This window comes from Brassica napus, unplaced genomic scaffold (assembly GCF_020379485.1).
Source record: "Brassica napus cultivar Da-Ae unplaced genomic scaffold, Da-Ae ScsIHWf_1696;HRSCAF=2322, whole genome shotgun sequence".
NCBI classification, from domain to species: domain Eukaryota; kingdom Viridiplantae; phylum Streptophyta; class Magnoliopsida; order Brassicales; family Brassicaceae; genus Brassica; species Brassica napus.
Window position 1 is genome coordinate 137,311 of NW_026015112.1, and position 9,244 is coordinate 146,554.

Sequence of the window (9,244 nt, forward strand, 5' to 3'; positions counted from 1 at the left end):
CTAGTATAAAGGTAACTTCTCCTTTCCAGCATCATACAGGCTGTCAAAGTGATCCCTTATCCTTCCTTAACCTCACTTATCCTCTTTGGTCGAGTTTCCTCTCTTCTCTTCACTAAGTTACCTTCTCATCCCATCAGATAACTTCCCCAAGTAGTTACTGTGGTTAAAATAAAGTTACCACAGTAAAACTCTAAAGTTACTGTCTCAGCCTCCTTGGTCTTCATCTCAATATGAAGCTCCATGGAAAATCTGCAAGGTCTTTGCTCATGTTAATGAGAGACAACCAGAAGCTCAGTCTCTGTCCAACAAATCCTACTTCAAGTTGGAAGAGAAGAAAGGTCAGAAGAGTCAGCACTGCAAGGAAGGACTCACTAAGGATAGGTGGTGGATATTCAATCCACATCTGAAACAAATGTACTTTCAATAAGCCCCCATGGGCTGGAGAGTCAAGAAACCAGCTCAGGTTTCTTGAGAGTAAGCGGAATCTTCTACTCTAATAAAAGCACTGTGTGTGCTGGTCGTTTGTGTTGTCTTAGGGTGTTTAGAAACTAGCTTGTTGTTCTTGTCTAGTTTCTACACATGAAAAGACTGTCCAATTGTCATTTTGTCTAAGTATTTGTCTGCCTTAGAATTTTGTTAAGAGTCTTAGTGCTATTTTTAATCTCTGTCTCTGAAAAAAAAAAAAATGCCATTATATTATTCTAATCTTGTCTAGAAAATTGTCTGGTTTATTTGCTTCAAAATTGTCAAGAAAAAGTTTAGAAATTTCTTTTAAAATGTTGTTTAGACCTGGTGTTAGGTTGTGATGTTTCTATGTTACCTGAATGGTTAGTTATGATAATTAGGATTCAGTGTTGTTGCTTGAATAGTTTCAAGAAAGTTTTATGTCCATTGTGTTCTTTGTTAAGGTGTTTTTGGAGATCAGACTTGGTGAGAAACCATGTTCTGATCTCTTTATTGTCTTTTGATACCTGTCTTTAGTTGTGGTGACAGGTTATTAAATGTTATGTGATGACCTTTACACATCAAGCACAAGCTCAAAGCTCACACCCTCTTGAAGACTGCTCAAACCGACTTTCTCAAATTTACTTCAATATGGAGTCAACAAAAGCCACGGTCCTCTCAGTCATTCTCAGGGTTCCTATCTGATCCCCTGGTCGTGTATGGTGAAGTCAAATCAGCAAGAAGAAACAATGAGAAGCCATTTCATCTCATGTTCTTAAAAGCACTCAAATTCAGCTCAAATTCAGCCATGCTTCAAGGAAAGTTCACAGGCGGATGATGTCCAATAGAACCAAGAAGACCAGGAGGACAGGAGGGGATCCAAGGGTGAGCTTTACAAACAGGGCCAAACACACAAGGAAAAGGAGTTGGGTAATGAATCCAAAACTCAAATCCACCAAGCTCAGATGAGTAGTGTGTATATGAAGGTTCAAGGAACCAGCCCAGGTTCCTTGGCTGTAAGTTAAACCTCCTAAACCTGAACAATAGCTTGTGTAATGTGTCTGGTCGTTTTTGAGTGATGGTTTAGAGTCCAATGGATCATGATAAGTTGCTAGAAGTTGCATTTTGTCTTAATCTTATCATCTGTGGTTGTTTTTGTTCCTAGAAGTGTCTGCCTAGGTTGTCATGCATCCATGATATATTGATATCGATTGGGAGTCCTTTAATTGTCATGTCTGCCTTGAGATTGTTAAGTATCTAGGAGTGTTCCTAGATGTGTGGTGTATTCATGCTGTTGTTGAAATTGATTAGGTTATTAGCCTAGTCTTCTTTAGCATCTGGATTGTCTTAAAAATGCATATTGGATTGTATTAAAGAGGCATACATATTGTTCCTGGTGCATTCATATTGTTTCTAAAGCTGTCATAGGAGGTGATAAGCTCTTTTGCAATCTGTTTTTTTTTTAAGCAGTGGCGACCAGTCTTCATTTTATTCAATGATCTGGTCCCATGCTGATGTTACTGATCCCTATCTGAGTTGTAATGGTGTGTAGGACACAGGATGTGACTATTAGACCAGAAGCAGCAACAGGAAAAGGGATATACCCATGTTGATCAGAGCCTGCACAAGATGCATATTCCTGAACATGGAGAAAAGAGACCATGTTGTTCAGAGCCTACACTTGGTGTATATTACTGACCATGGAGAGACATCTTATGAGTGGAATCAGTTGGCTTAAGCGCAGGCGTAGGAGCTGTTGTGCTCCTGGTTCAAGAGACTCACAAGGAAGGCCATCACCTAAGTCATGAGGAGACTGGTGGTCCAAAGACATTGGAGCTGAAGGCAAATGGTGATCCAGTTGGCTTAAGCGCAGATGTTGGTATTGTTGTGCTCCTGGAAGATGGTGAACTGGTTGGCTTAAGCGCAGATGTTGGTATTGTTGTGCTCCCAGTTCAAAACTCATTGAAGCTCACGTTCAAGCTTGTCACTATACTCAGTCAAGCTTGAGGAGGGGAATATCAGTGAGCTACCAAAAGATCCATGAAGCTTATTATATCCAGTGTCCCATTTCCTCATAGAAGACCAGCAAGAGGTTGGCAAATTAAAAGAGGACTTAAGTGATCAGTCTGAAGAAGCTGTCACTCCTCACTGTTCTTACCAGCCAGATGCAAGGATTATTCAATCAGGGACATTCTTGGCTAAGCAATCACATGATGGTGGCAAATTATGTAGTTGCAAAGTCCCCCTACATGTTGAAACTTCAAGAGAACAATGCAAAGGCTGGTTGAGAGAAGGAATGGCGTGGAGGATTCAAATGCTCTGCACTCCTCATCAACATTCCAGAAACTAATGCAAGGGGAGTACCTAAAACCATCCTTATTCTTATGTGAGAATAGGTTTTCCCCTTGAGAATTGATACATGCATTCTTTGTATGATTGAATCAGGTACCTATTGAGCTTATGAACAAAGACAAGCTTTGTCTCAACCCCTAAATAGAGGCAAGAAGCTAGAAGAAAGGGGGAGACAAGCTCAGGTCATAAGAAGAAGCTCAAAGGTGATTTGATGGTGAAGGAATTGGCGCCAATCCAAGTTTGCAAGTAGTGGATTCACTCTTGCATTACTCAGTACCAACCGTGTGATTGAGCTCACCATTCTTATAAAAGGGAAGCACCTTAAACTCATCTCAATACATTCTTGATTGTCCTTATACTTAAACTATTATTGAGTTTGATGTGATGAGTGCATTTCCTTAAGAACTGATGCACTTTTGAAATGATGTATCAGGTACCAAAATAAGTTTGAGCCTCACTGAAGATGATGATGATGATCCGGTCATGTCCTAGCCTTCCTAAGGTAGTTGAAGCCAGTTGAGAGAGAGAGAGACCCTAAACCGGCCACAAAATGATCCAGCCTGCCACTTGTGCTCAAGGATAGCAAGTTATGGTGATTCATACTTGCTATACCTATTAGGCCACGATCCAGAGCCTAAGGACTCCACCATGATGAATCTGAAGTTCCTTAGGCTCACTGGCCAATCCCTAAGCTTTGTAGAAACTCCACTCTTTTTTCCCTTAGCAAGTTTTGTCCCAATGGGTTTTCTTGCTAAGGTTTTTAATGAGGGAGCTTCTTCAAGGTTCCAAGCTTGTCCAAGGATCTCCTATGGTCAAGCTTGAGGGGGAGTGTTGAAATGAAGAAGGGAATGACCAGAAGAAGAAGCTGGTTCATGATCCAAGTTTGATATTGTAGAGGAAGTAATCTGGATACTTCAAAGATGAGACTGGTTCATACAGACTTGTGAACCAAGTTATGGTTAGAGTGGAGAAGGAAGAAGCATGGCTGAGTGTGATCCATTGATCTTATAAATAAAGAAGACAAAGAGAAGAAGAGATACTTGAAAAGATTCAGGTCTGGAAAACCTTGCTACACAAGGCAGTCCGTACAGTCTTGGCTTCCAAGTTACCTAGAGTGACTTGGATGGTAAGGCAGGTGAGGAACTCGTACAGCTTGATCTTCTGAAGCAGATTTGAAGTTAAAATGGAGCATCAGACCGTTGGAGAGAGCTGAGACAAGTTGGGAATTAAATAGAGTAAAAGTCACATGTGCATAAGAGGATGAACCTGCTGTCACTTTCACCCAACCAGACTGTGCCCATCTCTCTCCCCTGTCACTCTCTACTCCCTCTGGTCGAGATTCACCTTGGCTGTACCTTCCTGGCTTCACCAGAAAACCCTACAATATTATTTGTTTAGTAAAACCCTGTTTTAGTATTTGTTTAATATGTGTGCTTGTCTATTTAAGACAATGTTGTATCTGATTGTAAACTAAGGAGAGTAAAACTCTTTCTTCACATACTCTGGTTACTAAACTCTCAGATTCTCCTATTCTCTCTATTCTCTTGTCTCTCACGACCTCCATTACTCCCTTATACTCTAGCATACTCAGAAACTCTCCCAAACACTTTATACTCTTTCTTCACTCTCTCATTACTTTCAATTGCTCATCAATCACTCTCTCTGGTTTCATACTGAACCAGAAGCTTATTCTCATCATATTCCTTTTATTTCATCTCAATTCTTTCAACAAGTAGTAGAAAATAATAGCTTAGTGCCTAGTTTAGACCAGAGAGTTTTCCAAAAGTAGCTTAGAAACTTAGTATCTCTATCAGATACAATAGTCTTAGGCATGCCATGTAAACGCACAATCTCCTTAAAGAACAAGTTAGCTACATGCAATGCATCATCAGTTTTATGACAAGCAATGAAGTGTGCCATCTTAGAAAATCTATCAACTACCACAAAGATTGAATCTTTACCAGTACGAGTTCTAGGCAATCCAACAATGAAGTCCATAGAGATATCATTCCAAGGATGATAAGGGATGGGTAAAGGCGTGTACAAACCATGGTTTTGGACTTTGGACTTAGCTTGTTTACAAGTTGCACACCTTTCACAGAGTCTTTCCACATCTCTTTTCATCCGCGGCCAGTAGAAGTGATCCTGCAAGGTCTTGAGAGTTTTTTCGACACCAAAATGTCCCATGAGGCTTCCTCCATGAGATTCCCTAACAAATAAATCTCTCAAAGAACAATTAGGCACACAAAGTCTATTATCATAGAAAAGAAATCCATCCTGCCTAAAGTAATGTCCAGCAGCAAATTTCTCACAAGACTTATAAGCATCTTTAAATTCAGGATCATTCTCATATATTACTTTAATCTGCTCAAATCCTAATAGCTTAACATCAAGAGTTCAAGAGAACATACCTTCTGGATAGTGCATCAGCAACTATGTTTTCCTACCTTGTTTATACTTGATGACATAAGGAAATGTCTCAATGAACTCAACCCACCTTGCGTGTCTCTTGCTGAGTTTGTTTTGGCTTTTAAGGTACTTGAGAGACTCATGATCAGTGTGAATGACAAACTCCTTGTTGAGTTGAGCTGAATATATATGTATGAAGAGCTAAGGAGTTGAAGAGGAAAGGAGATGAGGAAGATTGAGAGAGTTTAGGGAGAGCATGGTACGGACGTCCGTACAAGGCCGTACAAGCCGTACAGTCCGTACCATCCAGCATCGACCAAGACTTACCTTGCATCAGCCAAGTAACACGGTAACTAAGGTAAAGGGAAGGAACTTACCTTGAGGCATCAGACCGTTTAGGGATAAGGTAGAGCGCGCCTTGACAGGCTGGAACAGCTGGAAAGGCAAGAGCATCTCGGTCCAAGATGCCAGATACTCCGCGCATGTGGAGAAGCTAATTGGCTAGTCCAAATGAGCTTATCCTCTCCTGATTGACCTCACATGCTTTAGTCTTCTCTTGATTTCGAAAACCCTTGTATGCTCTCTCTATATATTGTAACTCATCAACCCTAATGAAGATTATGCAGTTTGAGTCTCTCTAATCTCTTAGACACTATGCTTTTCTCTTAGACACTAACGGCTCTATCTAGTCTCCTAATCTTTCACAAACTTCTCTTAATCACTTCCTAAACACTCTCTTTATTCTGTTTACTCTAAGGATCTCTTAATCTCATATGGTATCAGAGCCAGGTTCATTTGAATCTGGGGTTTGATCTTTAGAGAGTTACAAGCTAAACGTCTTTAAAGCTACACGCGAGTAGTCTTGAAGGTGTTGAAGCTGTGGTCCGTTCTAGTTGAAGCTGTGCTACGTTCTGTTGGTTTGCGTGATTCTAGACTCAAGGTTGGTGTGTACGAAATCCAAGATCCAAGTTTTCAAGTCAAGCAAAGATGGAACATGGGATGAACATGAGGATGAAGGTAGCGGTTACTTTCAAAGGTAGCAACTACCTTTGTTGAAGCTTACATGATCCAAGAGAGCTTGGTGGTTATTCTAGAAGAGGAAACAACCTGTTGAGAAGTATGATGAAGGATGAAGAAGCTATGTCCAAGGCGGCTTCAAGTGTTGAGGTGATTGGAGAGTGGCTGAAGCATCCTCATGTAGCTCAAGCAACAAGGTGGCGACTCTATAAGAAGAAGAAGCAGCCAAGACTCAGTAAGAGAAGTTGTATCTCCAAGAAGAGGCTGATCTGGTGTGTCCGAGCACTTTAACCTAACAAGAGGTTAGGTGAAAGGGGGAGAGACCAAGATTAGGCAGTAAGGAGAGTACAAGGCGTGGGATGATTGTAGAGGCCATGATCCAGAGTCTTTGTGTCCCTTACATTGTTGGTAAGGCACAAAGACTCACTGGCCAATCCCTAGGCCTTGGAGACTTTACTCTTTTTCCCTCATCAAGGTTTTGTCCCAAAGGGTTTTCCTTGGTGAGGTTTTTAATGAGGAAGTTCTTCAAGTTCCAAGCTTGACTTAGGATCAGCTAGAGTCAAGCTTGAGGGGGAGTGTTAACTTGAAGAGAAGAAGTGGAGAAGCAAAAGTGATGAGTTGAGTTGGTGCTTGTGCAAAGACATGGCAAGATCTTCAGAGATTGTATGTTAAGGCTTTGGGAGAGTCTTAAGGCTTCAGAAGTGGTCTGATGAGTGTGCAAAGATAGGGTTAAGTCCAGGAGGGACTTAGACACCATTTAGAGAAGATTTGGGTCAGACAGTAACTCCAAAGTTACCACAGTAACTTTGGAGAGTTACCACAGTAAGATTGGAGAAGTTTGGGCAAGTTGGTGTAAAAGTGAATAGTGAATCACTAGTCACTATTCAGGTTGACTATTCACTATTTGGGTCACTATTCAGGATGTGAAGAGTGTGCATAGTATATGATAAGGCACCAAGGTTTGAATCTAGTCAAAGGGAATCAAGAAGATGCTGTGTGGAGCTGATTGGTTACTTGGGGCATGGACAGGCTGGCTGTTGCTGTAAAGAGGAAGGCAGCCACGACCATGCACCTAGACTGATCTATGGACAGATACAAAGGAGCCTAAGAAGAACCAATCAAAGCACAGCCTTGTTTGAATTAAAGTGAGCCAGCTTAGCTCATCCAATCAGCACACATCACTCAGATTACAACAAGACCAACTCATCCTCACCATCCATTCCTCTTAAGTTATTTCTATCCATTAGATATAGGTTTATGAGTTTGCAAGAGTGTAAAACCTATATAAAGACCCTCATGGGCGTGTCTAGCTCTCTTAAGAGAGTATGGGGGTTTTCCCCATCTCCTTCACAAATATAAAAGTGTGTTCTTGATCAGATTCCCTTAATCTACCCCTTTCTTAGTCTCTAATCTCTTAATCTCTCTAAGTCTCTTTGTTTCTGATTCAAGTTCATACTAGTTTCATCAGACCTCTTATTCAACTAGTTCAAGACCTTATTCTTTGCCTTTAATGGCTTCTCATACACATACACAGCCAGAGCTCTCAAATCTCATATGGTATCAGAGCCAGGTTCATCAGAACCTGAGCTGTAGCTTCCGCATTCAAGTCACAAGTCTGTCTCACCATGAAGCCAAACCATGAAGATCTGTCCAGCCAGCTCTCTCTCTCTTCAAGAAGAAGATGTCTGGAGCTATTATGGAGGTTTATCATGGCGGTTCCTTCCTGTTCCAGTCTATACAAGGCGTGCCTTTCCTTCTGTCAAGAGGAGATACTTCAAGAAGAGTGATTTCCCTTGTTACTGAAGCTGGCGAGTTAAAGAGATGGTGAAAGGAGGAACTTTTGAGGTGAAAGTTCAAGTAGCAGTCATGAACACCAGGAGGGGCTGTTGGGTGACGATTCAACATCTCCAGTCCATCAAAAGAGCATGACCGGTTGCAAAGGAGGCTCAAGGAACTAACGCTAGTTCCTTGTTTGTAAGCTAATCCTATCTCTCTTAAAATGAACTTGTGACTGTGCCTGGTTATTGTGATGTGTATTGATTGAAAAACCTGAGGATAATGTGTGATTGCTAAATATAATTAGTTGAATCTGTCCCAGGATGCTTTAAAGGCTTGTTTAGTGTTTAAAGAGTAAAATGCTTGCTCCTGTTAAGTAATGAGTTTGCTAAATGTGAAATGATATTGTTTGAAGCTCATGAACTGAAAACAGATTGAAAGTAATGCATTGTCTGATGTTAAGTGATGATAGTAATGCTTAGCCTAAGTTATAAATGAATGTGTGATGGATTGTATTGTTGCATTCATGAATTAAAACTGATTAAGGCTAGTGCATACTGTCAAATGGCTGTCTTACATTGAAGCATTAGATTCATGTCTAAATGCTGAGTAAAGAAGCTTTAAAATTGCCTAAGTAGCTTGTATTGAATCTGTTAGGATCATGCTAGTGCTTAGAGAGTTTGCTTGCAAAGATTAGAACTTGAAAATGTCTAGTTTAATCTGTTGCATTGCTTAAAGACATTGGTGTTCAAACTTGATGATGCATCAAGGGTTGACCCAATGCACTTGTGTCTTATCTTTGCTGGAGTTTGAGTGATGTTTCAGGTTCACAAGAGGTGTTCTTGGTTCACCATCCATCCGAGTTGAAAGAGGAAGACTTTGCCCATTGTGTGGAGCAATGGAGAGTTGAGAAAGAAGTGGTGATGCGCCACTGGTGTGAAGTCTCACTGAAGCTCACTTGCAAGCTTGGACCTATACTCAATCCAAGCTTGAGGAGGGGAGTTTAGTGAGCTTCCAAGCGATCCAAGAAGTCCATTGCAAGCATCTGAAGAAGGAGCCATCCGGGCTTAGGCTGTGGCGAGTCTATTCAAGAGAGTACTCAAACTAAGACAGAGTACTCTTGGCTGTGAGAAGATGAAGGCAACTCTATCAAGGCGGCTTCTAGTGTGAAGTGATTGGAGAGATAGCTGAAGCTTCCACAAGCATTCCATGAAGATGGCAAGATCAGAAGAGAAGCGGCAATGGT

The 9,244-nt window shown here is 41.1% G+C and overlaps 1 long non-coding RNA gene across 2 annotated transcripts; it reads left to right on the forward strand.

Moving 5' to 3' along the window:
• Positions 1–240: 240 nt before the first annotated feature.
• On the forward strand, positions 241–4,326 carry LOC125598309. Of its 2 annotated transcripts, none has more exons than XR_007332348.1 (2): positions 241–474; positions 982–4,326. It is a non-coding gene; the product is annotated as an uncharacterized LOC125598309 (long non-coding RNA). The 2 variants fall into 2 exon arrangements; XR_007332349.1 differs by having other exon boundaries at positions 994–4,326.
• The last annotated feature ends 4,918 nt before the right edge of the window (positions 4,327–9,244 follow it).